At 37.0% G+C, this 18,752-nt stretch overlaps 1 protein-coding gene across 37 annotated transcripts in view; it reads left to right on the top strand.

Annotated features, from left to right (window-relative positions):
• Positions 1 to 18,752, top strand: part of Nrxn1 (neurexin I) — a 1,059,516-nt gene that overhangs the window by 301,108 nt on the left and 739,656 nt on the right. The gene's annotated exons all lie outside the window — the stretch shown is intronic.

Genomic DNA, 18,752 nt, shown 5'->3' with positions numbered 1-18,752 from the left:
TCTACCTATGTGTCAACACCTCTGACTGGAAACTGTTCATCACAGCGGAATGTAGTTGAGCTGTCTGATTATTGCAATAAATTTAAGGGAGATATGTGCAAAGAAGTGATCCCAACAACAAAAGCGTGTGTGGAAGCAAGACAATGCTCATCTCAGAGGGACTAAGAGAGCATTTGTTCTATGTCACAGAGCAGTGCCGTGGGTCACAGAGTCAGGTTGCTCTCAACTATGAGTTTCAATACAGAAGCAGTTACATGAACTATTCCCAGTCATGTCACATCATCAGCAACAATCAAGACAATTCCCTAATAAGTGGAAGGAACACCACGCAGGCGGTTGCCCACACACAGAAGTGTGTGCTACAGGTGTTATCACAGCTTTGGGGTTGGTAGAAGCAAACGGTGTGTGAATACATTCCAAATTTTTATCTGAAGGTTGAAAAGATATTAGGTCAGACACAGAGAAAGACTGTAAATGGCCATGAAGGAGACTACCACAACTTGGTTCTAAATTTGTAACATTCTAACTTCGAAGAATAACAAAATTGTGATCAGCCTTTCAGCTTTAGGGAATGTTTAAATAGGCATGGATTCAATTTTTATATGTTGTGATAATTTTTCAACATATTGAAACTATGGTCATGATAATAGTAACTTATTTGTAACATAAAATGCAACATTGGGGATTAACACTGCACTGACAATAATTCAGATTAATACTTAATTATAATTAATGGGATAGGAATAGCACTACCATTCAATATTCTCACACCACCCCTGCCTACCTCCTTCTATCTAATGCCTATTTCTGCTCTCTTGATGAATGGAATGCCAGCTTTATTTCCTCTATGGTGTTATTATCTTCACTTATATTACCTTGACAGTAGATTTAATTAAAAATATAAATCACCTTAGTCAACTGAAATCTTTAGAGCACTTCAGAAATACTTTCATTTTCTTATTATGCTAATCAATATTTTTCTCTTGTGTTTGAAAATCACTTTCTAGGTTAGATTTTGTTATTTCTTTCAATAGTAATAGATAGGTAACTGTGCTCATTATCTAGTAAAGTGTTCTTAAAGTAAAAGCCAATTTTAATTATGTGGGACATTATGTGTTTGTGTGAATGTGTAAAATGATATAATAATACATCAGCAATATTTCAGAGGTTACAAATACTTGATGAAAAAATACTTGGGTTTTGTGAATAGCAAGTTTCTAAATGTTAACTTTCTTTTTCTAATCTTGTCTAATCCCATGAGCTCAAATACTGTTTAAACATGCTTAGACTTTTTATTATAAACTTACTCAGACTTATTATCTATATTCTAATAACGTTTACATTGGCAATACCACTGCTATCGTGTAGTATACCGAGAAATTAGGACTCACTCTTATGCACTCAATTTTCTTTGAGTACATGTGATGAGCCAGCCTGCTTTAAAGCCATCTTAGAGTAAACCCAAGTGGCGTCTTTCTTGTTTATGATTAAATCTCTATTAAGGATTGGACTGTGCCCCTCCCTGTCACCTTAACTACAAATGGTTCTATACTACCTTTCGGGGAAATGGCAATCATGCCTTTGTTTCAAAAAAGTTCTTATAAGAACCCTACAACCTTTGTTTCACAAGGTTGACATCACTACCTTGTTATGGCTACTTTGCTATGCTTCTCCTGTAACCCTACTTATTTGCCTGCCAAACCCCCTCTTTGGAAGCCCAGAGCTGTAAAACCCTTCTCTTGCCCAGGTCCAATGCTGACATCTTAAAACCCCCTTTAGGTGGAGGAAGCCCATGTACACAAATAAAAAGCTTGCTTTAATTACTTGCATACTTTAATTAATTTTGCCATGATAGTTTGGATTGGTGTTCACTATCCTCACATGTTCAGATTAACACCTGATCAAGGATTTATTTAAAATTGATAGATTTTGCATCGGATTGTATCCGTCAATTTCTTTCATTTATGGTGGGGAAATGGGAGTTTTATTGAAGCTGTGTGTCAATGTGGAAATGTGCTTACTGACAGAGGAAGTAGCACGATGCCTGATGTAAGTCATTATTTGAAAGATAATGTTTGTGTAGGCCTGCTCTATTACTTTTTGGGTTTTTTTTTTTTTTTTTTTTTTTTTTGATGCCTCAGCTTTATCCACCATGAAATAGGAAAATTAACTTATTTTGCAAGGCTCCTATGAGATTTGAAGACATTAACAGATGTAGCCCAATGAAAATAATGCTACAGATTAGTAAATACTTAAGATCTGTTAAATCCCATGACTGTTTTCACAACTTTTGCGGAAGGGTTAGATGTGATTCCTATTATTCCTCTACGATAGAAACTGAAGTCTGGGGAACTTGGTCCAAACTCTGTCTAATATAAGTAAGTATTTGAAAGCTTAAATAACATAAATATAAAAATGCTTTGGAAAACATGAATCACAATATAAATATAAATTTTTGAGTCATTATTTTAGCAAAAAGAACACAAAGTTCTAACAAAGAGGTATTAGCTAAATATGCAGACAGTGAAGAGAGAATCCGTAAGAAACAGAGTTGCGGTGTATAGACTTCAGTTACGGGCTAGACTCCCCTCACCAAAGAGAGAGAAATTACACCCTGGGTCTCCCACAGCAAAGATGCTACTGGATCCAACAGTTAAAATATCTTTAATCTGACACTGGCTTATGTCAATCAGAAGCCATTAGAAACCAATTCTATTCTGCAATCAACTACATATTCTTTAATGAAAATACTAAATAATCTAAACACAATGAATTCAAATTTTGTGGGGGCTATCACCTTTAATATTAATCAAGTTTAAAATGTACATGAGGCTTTTTCTGAGATTTCTTATTCTTCCCACTTCCCTGGAGGAAAAGTTGAATGAAGATTAGCTAAAAGTTCTGTCATTCAATACAGAGTGCTTTCGTACTTTTTTTTAAAAGTATAGAATAGAGTTTTTATTCAGGGCATAGGGAGGGGAGTCAAGAGGGTAGTAGAGGCAGAGAGAGGCAGGGAGAGAGTAGAGAAGTAGAGGCTGGCCATGAGCTTGTGGAGAGAGAGGGAGGAAGGGCATGGAGAGAGGAGCAGTAGGAAGGTAAGAGCGCTTTCATACTCTGATACATGTGGTTTGGGTTTATTTATTTCACTGAATAAAATGACCTCGTCAGCTGACTTAAGAAGTACATTTTTCTCTGTGTACCTCCTACTTATTATGTTTTTTTTTAAATGCATTTGGCTCCTGTGCTGAAAAATATTACCCAGTTAACTCCATGATAATAGTAGTGATTTCCAGGAGAGGCTCTGTGGATCCTTCCCTCTGTAATTTGCTAGCTGTTTCTGACAACCCCTCACAATGGCTGTAATCAGTGTAGTGATTTTTTTTCTATGAACTGTGCCCTGACCTGCCCATCACTGATTCAGTTCACATGGTTTAAAGTACTGTGATAGTTTTCTAAGTTTGCTATTGATTGCAATTAGTCAGCTTTTTAAAATTATTGTCTGAATTTTACTTAATTTGCATTTAAAGAGGCTATAAACATGAGCCAACATTTTCACTTTATTATGAGCAAGAAATACAAAATTGCAGAGTTTCGTAACTGCTGTACATGCTAGAGGTTATTAAACAACAACAAAATAAATACAGGAGGAATTGTTTTTTTTCAGAGACCAGGCTCCCTTAAAAAGGGGAGTCCCTTAAAAAACATCGTTACTCATTCTCTTTCATTGCCACAAATTTTACATATCAATTGGCTAAGTAGTGACAGTGAATGAAATCAAAATATGTAAATCTCAGTGCCTTGCACTACAGAGTCTGACTATCAAATGCACTCCCCAGGAGGCTCTGAGGTTCTGACTTGCTGCTCACTGTTACCATCCTACTGAGCTTCTTTTTGTTTGTTTGGGTTTTTGTTTGTTTGTTTGTTTTTGTTTTTCAACACAGGGTTTCTCTGTATAGCCCTGGCTGTCCTGGAACTCACTTTGTAGACCAGGCTAGCCTCAAACTCAGAAATCCACTTGCCTCTGCCTCCTGAGTGCTGGGATTAAAGGCGTGCTCCACCACGCCCAGCCACTGTTACCATCCTAACTACCAAGAGTGGGGCTTGTTCTATAGCTGATGCTTAGTAGGTGTTTGAATGAATAACGAATGAATGAGTGACTTATATCCTCTCATGTACATGCATGTACTCTCTGTTGTGTTTTACTTGTTTTCTAAGTCATCCACACAATAGGGTTAAAGCTATATTAGAGAGACTCAAGATTGCAACTAAATTATCATTCCTAAAATCTACAAGAATGAAAGCCTTGTGCTGCAGAGGTACTGGCAGACATTCATCTCAATACCTTGTTCCAGTTTCAGTGGTGATGTAAGACTCCAGAGAGCCTTAACTTACAGGAGACACCCCCCCCCCCAAGTGAACAATGAGAAGCAGGAAATTGATGCAAAAGCAAGAGGAATTTTATTGTTCCAGCATGCTGAGGTCATCCTGCACAGGAAGGAGGGAGAGAATGGCCAAGCACAGCTGGTTCGGCGAGTTTTTATACAGCTTTTAGAGGAGTAGCCATTAGACACAATGTGATTGGCAGAACAATGTGACTTTTAAACTGATTAGTTTTTAGGGAATAAGGTGGCAAGGACTTCCCTTGTCTCTAGGTGACCAATGCTCTGGGCATCCCCAAGTGGCCAGTCGCCCCCAGTCTCCGACCTGTGGTCTGAGGAATGTAGTTATACTTTCCCTTCTGGAAGGGAGGGGTGCCTATGCGCTATATGATCTTTCTCTTCCAGAATGGGAGGGGTCTAGTGGAATTTTCCAAAGACCCTGAACTGACCTCCTCAATGGCCTGAAGTAGAGGAAACCTTAAGGAAAAGCACCTGCCTTAGTGTTTGCTGCATTGTTAGAAACTTTACAAACTTTGACTGTACAAAGCCTTAATCATGGAAAGAGGAAATCTTAGAACTCACTGGAGATCCTAGAGAGACTAGGAAAGATGCTTTATAAATGCACACTACCATGTTGTGCCTATGCGTGGACCTTTGGCCTCTGAAAAGCTTACTCTTATAAAAGAACACTAAAGTCTTTTCATGGAATAAGAATAGGAACGTTTGGACCAGCTACCGTTCCCTGTTCCTGTCTTCCCTATACCAACAATAGCATGACACAACAGAGACACTGACGCAGTTGATGAGCCCCTTAGGGCTCATGCGTGTTTGGTTTACATACAGATGATTAAAAACAGGCAAAATGTTCAAGTTTCCTGGATGACTGTAACTCAACCTTTTAAATATAGCTGACATGTAGCTGAAATTACAAAGAGGGACTACATTGAAAGAGGCATGTGGATCTGTAGAGGTGTCTCATGAATAAAGCTCTTGTCAAACATCATGAGGATCTGTGTCCAAACTTCCAGAACCCATGTAAAAGCTGGGCAAGGTAACGCACATCTGTAATCCCAGTGTGCACAGTGAGATGGAAGGCAGAGGCAGGAGCATTCCAGGAAGCTCACAGACAAGATAGCCTGTCATGCACAGCATTGAAAAACAAGGGACCCTGATCTAAAGCAAGGTAGAAGGTGAGGATGACTCCACCTCTGTCTCTGTACTAGCTCTCTACAGGCATGTATAGTCCACTTCTTTATGACCCCACACCCTAAACACACACATATCAATTATAGAACATATAAGAGGTTATCAGTTCTAAATAAGTATTCAACCTCTCAGAAAGATAATTTACTGTCATTTACTGAATGTGTTGTAAATATGCATGCGATCTTCTGAATAGAACAGAAATCAGACCAAGAAATTTTAAAAACAAGGTATGTTTCTATAGGTGCTGACAAAATATAGCTTATTCAGAATAGGGAATGCCAACATATAAGCCTTCTTTTCTGTCTTTTACTAAATAACTAGTGTTTAATGTAAGCATTCCTAGAATTTTCGATGCTTGTTGATTTGTTTGTTTACTGAGACAAGGTCTTACTTTATAGCTCTGGCTGGCCTGAAACTCAGAGATATATCTGCCCCTGCTTTCCAGGTGCCACATGCCCAACATTCGTAAGAGTTTTTAAAAGAAAGCAAAACAAACAAACAAACAAACACAGTTACTCAATGATTTCTCATATATTTCAAAGCAATACATATCGATGTAATGCAAATTAGTGTGTTGAAAGTTATATCCACATATGCACGTGTGGAAGCCAGATATTTATATCAGCTAGTATTGACTTTACCTTATTGGTTTGTTTATTTATTTATTATTTTATTTTATTTACTTTTGGTCTTTGAGACAGTGTTGTGTTTTTCTAAAAGATAAGGAGAGAATGAATATGTTTGGTGAATGTATGGTCAGGTATGGGGAACAGAGGTGCATCCAAGGCCCCAAACTAATCCATGCCTTTCCCATGAGAAACCAACCACATGAAGATATAGTATAGAATAGAGTTTATTAAAGGCAGGGGAAGGGAGTTGAGAGGATTGTAGAGACAGAGAAAGGCAGAGAGAGTAGATGGGTAGACACTGGCCATGAGCACATGGAGAGAGGGGGAAGGGTTATGGGGAGAGGGAGGAAGAGAGGAGAGAACAGAGTGGGGAGCAAGAAGGCAAGAGAGCATGAGAGAGCACGGGGAGGAGGGGGGAGGGGGGAGCAGTCCCTGTTATAGTGAGTCAGGTAACTGTGGGGTGGAGCTTAGACAAAATGCTAACAGCCAGGAGCTCTCATTGAACCTGAAGCAAGCCCTAAGGACACTTCTGTCTCCCTCTCACCTCCAGTCCTGAGGTGACAGGCACTTGCCACCACTTCTGACCTTTGAAGAGCGTCTAGGAGTCAGAACTCAGGGGCTCGTACTGACACCCCAAATTTTACATAGCGAGCCGCATCCCTGCCCCTGAGTAGCAATTTTGAATTCAGTATTTGCCACGCTGACAACTGCAGAATACGTAAGGAAAGAAACTGAGGAATCAGCTTCGAGAAAACTAATGATCTACTTTGAGCACATGATGTAAGCATGAGGAGAGAGCTAAGCAACACAGAGATTATTGTATTAAATAATGGACTCTGTCTTGTCGACTGCTTTATCCCGAGAGCTGAATAAAGACCTGCCGCATGGTAGCTATCACATACATATTTAACCAGAAAGCATGAATGAAACAATGGCAAGAAAAGCAAAAACTGTATTTCCAACAAACAATAAAAGCATCCACAAGATACTACTTGATTGTCCAACTAATAGCAAATAGTTACTGTAGCTTAAAACATGATTATTGGAAATATTAAAATAAATTATATAAGGTTCTTCATCATTACATTTGTGACCTAAAAAAATTCTAAGTTTTACTTAAAATATTCTATCATATTGAGCAAGCTACTTTTTCTATTATTGATGATGATAGATTCAAGTAGGTGATAGACATATTAGATAGGTGAAAGCTGGATAGACAGACAGACAGACAGACAGACAGACAGACAGACAGACAGGTAGATAGATAGATAGATAGATAGATAGATAGATAGATAGATAGATAGATAGATAGATAGACAGACAGACAGGTAGATAGATAGAAGGCAGATCATAGGTTGATCACAGTGAGAAAATAGAGACATAGCTGATAGAAAGACAGATGATAGATGATGCAGGTTAATTAGTTTACTAGCCTGCAACAAATCCTCTCTATAATGCTTACCGATTTCATTAAGTAAATGTAGTTTTTGTTTTGTTCTGTTTGTTTTTTGTTTTGTTCTGTTTGTTTTTTGGTTTGGTTTGGTTTGGTTTGGTTTTGGTTTTGGTTTGGGGGTTTTATTTTTGTTGTTGTTGTTTCACGATTTCTTATTTGAATTGTGGACTGTAGTCATCTTTCACAAAATAATCTTACTTTTTCCCCCCATTATTATTAACAAAATGGCTTATTCTGTTCTTTTCCATTACTGATTTTTGTTGTAACTTAGTCAGTGCTATGTGGATAATTCTTCCAACTGTACTACGGGATATAGATTTTGGCATGTTTGTCTGTGTGCCTGTGTACAAAATCCTGTTTGGTTTTTAATCTGTGGTAGTTTTTCAAATGGTAAAATGGATTCTTCGGAGATGAAGCGATGTCTTAGCAGTTAAGTGAATTGGTTTTCTTGTAGAGGAACACATTTCAGGAAGCAGCACCCAGGTTTAAATACTCACGAATGGCCTGTAACTCTGGGGCATGCAATATCCTCTTCTGGCTTCCACAAGTAGCAACATACACATAGGAATACCCATGAAGACTTACACATTAATAGAAATAAAATAGCTCTTTCTCATCGATTTTCTGTTACACACTGCACAATGTAATGACATGCCAAGCAAATGACAAAGAAAGGATACCTCTGAAATGTACTATTTCTACAGTCACTTCCTGTCACAGAGAATAGATATTTATCTCTATTATTATACCAGTCAGGATACTTTCATTTATTTCACTTATGTCAATCACCATGAAAACAGAGGGATGATGGTGACAGTTTAGTAGGCAACTCATATCTATGTGGAGCTAAAAATAAATCCATATCAAGTTGCCAAACTGAATGACCTTGCTGTCCAGTGGCAAAGCTAAGGTATAAAATATTATTTGACAATGTAATTCTAACTAAGGAAGGGAGTGTAGTAAATATCAAATAATGGCATACCAAGAACACAATAAGACTCCACACACTGACAGGGCGAGACAAGAGTCTGAAATACAGAGCCTACAGATCAGGGGTGGGCATCATAGAAGTAGCCGTTATGTTCCACCAGCAATTAGGGACAGAGACAGGAAGGGATGTTATTTCACATGAACATTAGAAGAAGACGAAGGTGTGGGCATGTGACCAAACCAAAAGTCAAGAATGCATGAGACAGAAAAGTGCCAATGAGGCTACTTATAACGAATAGAACTGTAGCAAAAAGTCTCTGAACAGATCTAGAATATTTCTGTAAAATTGGTTTGGGGATATAACTTTGTAGATTTGTTTAATTTCCAAAAATACACAGCACCTTCACATGCTCTCCATATCCATGTGGCAATAATAATAGTTTCAACAGTGGTTTCTACTTAGCAGACCATCTTATATCCAATATCATATTGGCTGTCTGTACCAACCCTGTGAGGGACATTTTTTTTTCCATTTTTATTAGGTATTTAGCTCATTTACATTTCCAATGCTATACCAAAAGTCCCCCATACCCACCCCCCCACTCCCCTACCCACCCACTCCCCCTTTTTGGCCCTGGTGTTCCCCTCTACTGGGGCATATAAAGTTTGCAAGTCCAATGGGCCTCTCTTTGCAGTGATGGCCGACTAGGCCATCTTTTGATACATATGCAGCTAGAGACAAGAGCTCCGGGGTACTGCTTAGTTCATATTGTTGTTCCACCTATAGGGTTTCAGTTCCCTTTAGTTCCTTGGGTGCTTTCTCTAGTTCCTCCATTGGGGGCCCTGTGGTCCATTCAATAGCTGACTGTGAGCATCCACTTCTGTGTTTGCTAGGCCCCGGCATAGTCTCACAAGAGACAGCTATATCTGGGTCCTTTCAGCAAAATCTTGCTAGTGTATGCAATGGTGTCAGCGTTTGGATGCTGATCATGGGATGGATCTCTGGATATGGCAATCACTAGATGGTCCATCCTTTCATCACACTTCCAAATTTTGTCTCTGTAACTCCTTCCATGGGTGTTTTGTTTCCTATTCTAAGACGTTCTTATTATAATCACATGGAATAAAACAGAGTGAGATTTCCAGCATTGTAGCTTAGCTTTGTGAAACTAGAAGATGCCTCAATATAAATGTGAATAGAGGTATGACCTGAATGGAGTATTCACCCAACTATAACTATCAGAAAACAACTGATGCTTGATTGTGATCACAAGACAGACACATACCATGTTTTCATATAGTGTTAAGAAGTGAACTAGTATTTTGAATGGACAAAAGTGATCTCACTATGAATAGAAGAAATCTTTGATTATATGTTGATTGTTTTTTTCAGTAGGAGAGTGGTTTGTTTGCAATATTTTCTATATTTAGTATATCCTACATATAAATTTTAATCTAAATTTCTCTTGAAATGTTATAATTTCTTTCTATGTCATTCTTACATTAAAATTTAATAAATGTTTCAGCTTTTTCTAATGGAGTTATAATATCTCAGTGATATGCAGAAATCAGTTGTTCCTTGTTGAGTATGAAAGGTCCACCACTGGCTCATGTGTTCATCCACTTGATTGCCGAACAGTAGTATTGGTTTGAGAGGCAGTGAAATGGACAGGCAGCCTACAATGCCCAATTGATATTTAACAGTGAAATTTAGCTCATATCATAATCATTAAAATTACCATGGTCTCAGTGACGGAGAGTCATGAAGCAAGCTGCTGAGCTCTGGAGTCTATAAAGGGTTACTTAGGAGTCACTGTCATTCAAAAAGACAAATTTTCCATAATAAGTAGAGCGAGACCTGAATGATGGTGCATTCCCTCTTCCCTCTGGCTGTATGTGAAAGGTTTCATTTGACTTCTTGCAATTTCCAGGAGGATTAAAGTAAAAATTGTGTAGCCAAGGGACCCATCCACAATAATAGAATAGCCTTGGTTAACCTTGACTAAATTTAATTTAGCCATTGGAAGTGATTACAGAAGTCTCTGAAAGACAGATGCCAATCCTGACACTCTTTAACAAATCTCCCGTCACATGTTTCACTAACTTACTCATGATTTATAGAGTAAAGCTAAATGCCTATTGTTAGGTACTATAAACCTTGCTTCTCTTCTTAATCCTTTGATAATTAGATCATCATTATTCAGGATGTAAAGGTGTAATAAAAATAAGCCACATTTAAATGTATCTATGGGTTATAATAACTACATTATATTTCTTTTATGCTTTTCACAAGAAGGACATAAGCATCACCAGACTTAATTTTGGTTAAATTATGAACACATCTAGTTATAAAAATGTTCTTTAGTAGAACAAACTTATTTTTAAATGTTCATGTAATGTTATTTGTTTGGATTAATTCCACTGTTGATTACTGAGAAAATAGCCTCTGCATTTCTTTGTAAAGTTCTTTTCAACACACACATAGCAAGAGAGAGACAGAGAGAGAGACAGAGAGAGAGAAAGAGACAGAGAGAGTTAACAAATTTTACATTACATGTGTATAAAGTGATTACTTTTCTTTAAATTGACTTTTATTCATGATCAAGATAGCTGGTTCTAGAATCCTTCACATGTAGTGTCTCTGTATATTTGTTTAAATTTTTGTCAGCTTGACATAATCTGGGGTCAACTGTGAGACAGATACTCAACTGAGGAATTAATTGCCTTCTTCAAATTGGCCTATCTGATTATTGTGGGAGGGCAGCTGGTCCTGGGTGATATATGAAAGTGGGATCAACAAGCCACATAAAGCAAACAAGGAAGCATCTGTCTTCTTTGGCCTGTGCTTCAGTTTCCACCTCTAAGTCTTGTCTTGAGGTCCCGCCCTGACTTCTCTCAGTGATGGACTGTGACCTGAGAGTTGGAAGAGAAAATAAGTTCTTCTCTCCCTCAGCTGGTTTTAGTCTTGGTTTTATCACAGCTACAGAGAAGCAAACTGTGAGACCCTTTAGCTTAGCTCTGGGTTCTGTTGAGTCCACAAAACAGTACTAGTCAAGGTTTTTGGTAAAATTCTATTGTCCTATGTAAAGAAATTTCATTAGAACAAGTTTGCTTCCAAATAGTTTTAAAGGATAGGTTAGCCACTATGACTATAATACTTTAATTTCAACATAACTATCAAGTATTCAGCAACAAAGGCATGAAACTACACTTTTAAAATTGAAAACAAAATATGTAAAAGATATAATCTTCATGAAATGAAATATTTAAATTTGAATAATTGGGGTATAATTTTTCTGTAATTATACATTTTCCCAGAGAAAATAATGTCAAGACATTTTATCCAGGTACCTTATTAATGTCATCTTTTGCTGGTAGGCTGGACTCCTGGGATGAAAGCTGGAGTCAAGAGGTTATACAGGGATACAAAGCAAGTTTACAGGGCAGCAAACAGCTCAGTTAGATTTTGCTTCTGATAGTTCAAGGCTTAAGATAATAATGGCTCTGAACTAAGGCACAAAATGGAAGTCCTGCTGTGATGTCATCTATTCTGCGTAATTTATTAGTACTGTTAGAAGTATCAAAGGAGATGATATATCTGAATGTCTTGTAAAAAGCCAGGGAAAGCTATTTGAGGACACAAAAAACCTAGCTTAGCCTCCATTAGACGGAGACTTTTGACATGCTGAGAGACTGGGGTTTCTCAGGACGTACCATCAATTGACTTTTGTAAAGGACAGCTTGACCAAAAAAGTTGTTATGTTTAAATAAGTTTAATAGAATTGACCCCCTCTCACAACTTTTGTTCAAACTCTTGTTTAAATGGGATTTAAAAAAATAGTACATTTTCTGAAATGTAAAGATTTTACTGTCTGAGCCTTCCCCCATTCCTGTTTTCTACCTTTTCTATAGTACCATTAGTCCATTCATTTGTAAAGTTTCATTATGTTAATAAGCTCTAAAAGACCTCCAACCCCCAACACTGCTACATTTATTTCGTACACTTGCATTTGGGAGACACTGACCTGCAATAAGTGAGGAGGCTCAGTAGTTGCAAAATCACACCGATGACTCTAAGCTGAGTCCCAAGGCCTAAACAGTCTCTCTAGAGGGACGGTAATTGCTTTTAAAAAGGAATTCCAACACTGTTTACATGTTCCTGTAGAAGCTGGTACTTGCCTTATTGGATGGGTGAGGCAATGCTTTCTATATGTGGAGGTTTCTGTTTTACCTTAGTTTTGTTTGTTTGTTTCCTGTCATCTGCCTCATCATCTCACATCCCTGTGCATCATCTCTTCAGTTAAAGACTCCTCCTACGCATGGGCTGTCAATGATTTTCTGCACTTCCTTGTAATTTACCATGTTGGCTATTGTTGCAAATACTAGGAAAGTTAGTATGTTATAAAAATTTGGGTTTGGATACGTCAAAAATGCAACGAGAAGTCAAAAACCAAACGAAGATTTTTCTGTTTCAATCCTAGCAGAGATGAAAATAGAAAAATTCATGCTAGATGTTTATCATCTTAGCTCTACATGCTCATTCACCTACAAAGTATCGAGTATGTATACCATAAATGTTAGTCAATTGGATTTTCATACTTTTTAATGATTATTCACAATGTTCAAAAACTAGAAGAGTACATTTTGGGTAAAAAAATACTCTTTTTACGTCAGTTTGATATTAATTGAAATCCCTGAATCATATCCAAAAAGGAAACCATTGAAAGTTTAGACTTTTAATTATATTTTATGGGGTGCTGAGTGTTACTGACAAGCATCAAAATGAAGAAGCAGTCAAAGAGGAATAATACTCACACAGTTCTCTGTGAGGACTGTGCTTCTGTAAATATGTGCTTTGTGAGGGAGGTGTCTCATAAAATAAGGATGAATGCATGGATTTATAAGAGGAGCAACAGAAACGCTCTGTAGTGGTCCAGAGAGAATATAATATAATATAATATAATATAATATAATATAATATAATATAATATATAAAATATAATATAATACAATATATATAATAGGCAAACATTTTAGCTAAACTAAGCCCTGTTGGTGACTAGCAGAGATAGTTTTGAGAATAAGGGTGTGTTGTCTGTTGAAGAGGTTCTTCCCAGCATGTAAATGGCAGGTGAATTACCTTCAATAACACAAGAAAGGATTTTCATTGTGCCATACAGTTTCATGTCAATTTGACACGTGGTGAAGTCATATGAGAGGAAGGAATCTCAATGAAGATACATACTGTAGGCAAGCGTGTAGGGTATGGGAAAGGCCCCACCCATTGTGAATGATCCCATCCCTGGGCTGGTGGTCCTCGATTCACCCCTTCATGGTCTTTGCATGACCTCCTGATTCTAAGTTCCTTCTTTGAGTTCTTGTTCTGACTTCTTTTGGTAATGAAGAGTGATAGGAAACTGCAAGCCTTTGTGTGCCAAGTTGTTTTTGGTCATAGTGTTTCATCAAAGCAATAGAAGCCCTAAGACACCTGTCCTTTCAAGTTGAAAGCAATCATCTTTTCAGCTTGCCCAGATCCTCCATATGTTCAATATCTAGGAGCATCTCAGACTTGCTTAGTCTTCTTTGCTCTGGAGAATGCATTCTACTTAATAATTCCAAAATAACTCCATATCCTCAGGTATTTTTCACCATTGACAAATGAAAGTAAATATATATATATATATATATATATATATATATATATATATATAGAGAGAGAGAGAGAGAGAGAATATATATATATATATAGAGAGAGAGTGATTTACATGAGTATATGTATATAGATAGATATTTATATGAGTATATATATACTCAACTCCAAGGATGTTCTCTAGAAAAGGAATACTGGAGAACTGATTCACCAAAGAGCCTCTACTCTAGGCAAAGTTTTGCTAGTTGTATGGTCATATAGGAATATTCTATATAGCAAACAGTTTCAACTTTAGTACTTTAGCAATGTTTAAATAATTTAATATAAACTACATGCTAACATTTTGAATTTGAAGCAACGAACAGTTTGTTCCTTGATTCAGAACAACATTCCTTTGCTCATTGTACCTCAAAGCCTACTAGGATAAAATCATAATAAAATCCCAGACAAAAGAAGATGTTGGATGATTTCAGATTTCTCTCAGTCTATTAAATTGCTCCTTTAGGTCACTACTAGAGAAACCAAGTCACTATTGGTTTCTGTTAACCTGTATTAGTGGCATCTATTCACAAGTGTGTTCTACTTGCTATGATAAAGTATACACTCACACTTGACCTAACTCCCAGGTCTCTTCTTTTGGAAAGCCTTTCATGATGTTTTGAAATAAGATCCTCCTCCAGTCATCACATTAATTACCTCTACTTCATTGTAATTACAAGAATTATAGAATAATTTGAATAGCTATATTATTTTACATGTTCTCTTCCTGCTAGAAAATAACCTACATAAGAACAAAATTAGTTTATGGGGAAAATTGGCACTTGATGCAAGCAAGCACACAGGTGTTTAATAAATATATGCTGAGTAAATACATGCACATAGAGTATATATATATATATATATATATATATATATATATATATATATATATGAAATCACATACCAAGCTGGATCTTCTTGTTCCCCCACAAATGAACATATAGTCACCTGCTGCAGAACCTAGTATCATATGCAGGAGCCATGAGTGAGGAGAATCCCACATACTCCTAAATTTCTCCAGAAGTCACTGTAAATCCTAGTTCATGATAAAACAGGAACAGAAGAAAACCACCTCTATTTGTTGTCTGATAGGTCCCTTTGCACCTTTGTGAAGGTCAATGTCCATAGTCAAGGTCTGTTTATAGCTCTAAGGAAGCTGGTAAAATTGCACTGTGTTAGAAGTTCCCTCTGTGGTTTTGGCAAGGTTCACTATATATTTTCTGTCTACTCTGTGACCTCCCACCTCTTGTTTCACATTGTGGAGCTGTTTACAGATTAAGGTATTTGAAAAGTATGTCCTTCCTTTTTATAATAGTTGTTCTGTCAACATGGGGACCCACACCTATAAGCTGGTATACTTCCCTAAAACTGTGAAACCTTTTGATGAAGTGTGTATATTTTCTATCGTAATAGCAAACATGTTTCTGTGAAATTTCAACTTCTTTTACCAATAACCTGATGTAAGAAAAAATTATCAGACATTTAAGTGGAAAAGAAGAGGAAATTAGAAACAGTGCCTCATAGAGCTGGTATAATTCCAACCCAATGTTTTAATGTGATAGTTTTAATCCTTACAAAAATTTAAAAAAATTCACTCCTCCATCTGCATTACGCATTAATGACATCTTTTTCTTTTTTTAACATGTTGGCTACAGACAGTGCAACAGTACCTGATTACTGAGATTTAACTCACTCATTGTAATAACGGCATGAAAGCCATTTCCGAATCTGAAATCCAAATGATGAGATGCTTTATCTCTAGGCAAGAAATGAAGTATCTATTTCTCAAGGTGATAGGGTATTCTCTTCTGTGTGGGTACCTAGAGTTCATTGCCACTGGCTTCTGGATCGATCCCATTCTTCTAAACGAATGATGCTGTCAGAGCACTGAGGGATGCTGAAGAGTTCTGCAGTCAGGTCTCGCTGTAATGAAAATGCCCTTGCAGCTTCCTGGGCTCCATCGGGGCAGCAGGATTAAATTTGAGCTCAGGTTTTGAAATGATAAAAAGCTGTTTGACTGAATTTTCAATATGTTTATCAGAAGAAAGCTGAAAGTACAAGATAACTTCTGCAAGAAATTTGTAAGTGGAAATGGGTACCTGGAACATCGCAAAAGAATCTCCTGCAGTTAACATTGCTCATGTGTCTACTGCCAACAACCAGCACCGCACTTTTCTTCCAAAATTATTTTTAACTAGCTTGGAAGTTATCCAGCTCTGACTCTCCCAGAAGTAATTTTGTAAATGTGAGAGGGACTAAGTGAGTTCTGATTCAAAGGACAGGTGCACCTGGATGTCTTTTGTACAGCTGTGAGAATCTACAGGACGGTCATCACTTATCCCACAGTGAGACAGCTTAGGTGGGAAATGCAGTTTTTTGCAGAAGTGCTGGAGGCCAGCAAGGAGAATCAAAGTTAAAGCAAGATAAAATATACACCCTTATTTTCCCGTTCCCAAGAAAACATTCAAACAACAATGTGAAAGATTTTTGACCAAGCATTGAGACTGCTGAATACATCAAATAGAAAATATAGATTATATCCCGGTTCATTTAAATTTAGCAGTAGAAAAAACAATTTTTTCACTACCTCCTCATCGTTGTTTAAATTTAACAAAGCACGAAAATGTGAGGGTTGAATGTTAAATGGTCAGGAGCAATAAAAAACCTGACATGGAGGTATTTCTAATGTCCCCTAACTTCTCAGTGAGCAATAAATAAACCCAACATGTCTTTTCATGCCTATAACACTCGAACTTATATTCACTCTTACATGGAGGGTAAAGATGAAAACATCATCATAGCATTCCTACTTACCATAATATTTTAATGATTTCATGCAAAATTTATACACTTGACTAAACAGAATCAAATACAGAAACATAAAAGTGAATTAACAATTTAACAGTGTTCTCATATCATTTAACTACTAAAACCTTCATTGTCTAGGAAATTTGTTGTTAAAATTTATGTTCATCCTGAGAAAATTTTTCAGAGCATTTATTTTTTAACCAACTAAGGAATTTCTAATTATTCAATTTATCATAATTTCCACTATCAATTATTGAATACCATGTGTAGAACAATGGGCCATTGACACTAAGAAAGTACTTACTAACCCAAATGGGTAAAATATCTCAGAAGCGCTGTGTAATGAGTAGATTGTCTTCTAGTTAAGAGAAAGGGGCCACACATATTACTTCAGCCATGCAAATGGATTTTGAAAATTCATGGCACAATGAAAAAGTCATAAATTTTCAAAAAAAAGTGCATAAATGTTCTGTAATAAGAATGAAGGAAACCTACATGCAGGTTGTCTGGCTAGGGTCCAGCATTTCAATATTCTTCTGTTAGCTGACTTGATTACTCAGTTTATGCTAATATCTGTATACATCTATATCTGTATCTATAGCTATATTTATATATAAATTATTCTAAGACCAATGGATTTCTTTACCTCTAGTATGCACTCAATAAACATAAGCTTTACCAAGGATCAGCCTCAGCTTGAAGAGAGGTTCTGAGGAAGGGGTGTTCAGGGCATTGAAAAGAACAACTTGAAGTCACTTGAGGGGTACAAGTCGACAGCCTTTTGTTCTGCTCAAGACAGCTTTCTGAAGAGTACAACACAGCTCAACTCTCGCAGACCAAAGCCCAGTCTTTAATTTACCTATCAGTTTAATCATCCATGTTCCATTTTTATTATACCAACATGAATTAATATTTTCTGATCTTAGTCTCTTGACTCCTAGGAAAATACAGCAAGCACATTTTTCTTAAGATTGCAAATGGTTTCAGATGCAAATGCCTACCTTTTAAAACACAGACAATAAACTAGCTGTGTGGAGGAATCCAGCTCTGAGACCACCATTCCTACCAAGTCTGGGCCTAAATTTGCTTTGTCCCAGGCTTATCTTGAACTCAGGACTCCGTTTGTATCTATCTGACAAGCGGGCTCATGGTACAGGTGCACCTTCTCTTTTAGATCTATGAAGCCCCTTATATAATTTATATTGCATTGTTATATTTCACATAGTTGAGAAATCCTGTTTATATATTTTTCAACTCATATTTTTAGAGTTCTTTCCCACATCCTTAAGGGCTGTCCTGAAGGTCACAGCATCTACCATTTTGCTAAAATACACCCTTGCCTCCTAGAGTCATGCCGCTTCTAATTATCATGGAATATTTACCTTGGCTGAAAAGACATATTCCTATAGCTTTGGCAGGGAGAACATCTCTGGAAGAAGGAACATAAAGTATGTATATTATTACATAAACAAGCCTTACATATCAACACTCATGGAGGTTCATGTCCTTCTGGCTCTCCTCCAGGGGGCAGCAAACCTTCTCATGCCATCCTCTTCGAGGTCATGTAGGATTCAGCAAGCATAACATAATACGAAGCAATTTTATAGAAAGTCTAAGTTTATATTTGCCTTTCTATTGATAGTCTAATGACCTATGCA

The sequence above is a fragment of the Mus musculus genome, chromosome 17, assembly GCF_000001635.26.
Source record: "Mus musculus strain C57BL/6J chromosome 17, GRCm38.p6 C57BL/6J".
NCBI classification, from domain to species: Eukaryota; Metazoa; Chordata; class Mammalia; order Rodentia; family Muridae; genus Mus; species Mus musculus.
This window is presented reverse-complemented; position numbering and strand designations above follow the sequence as displayed.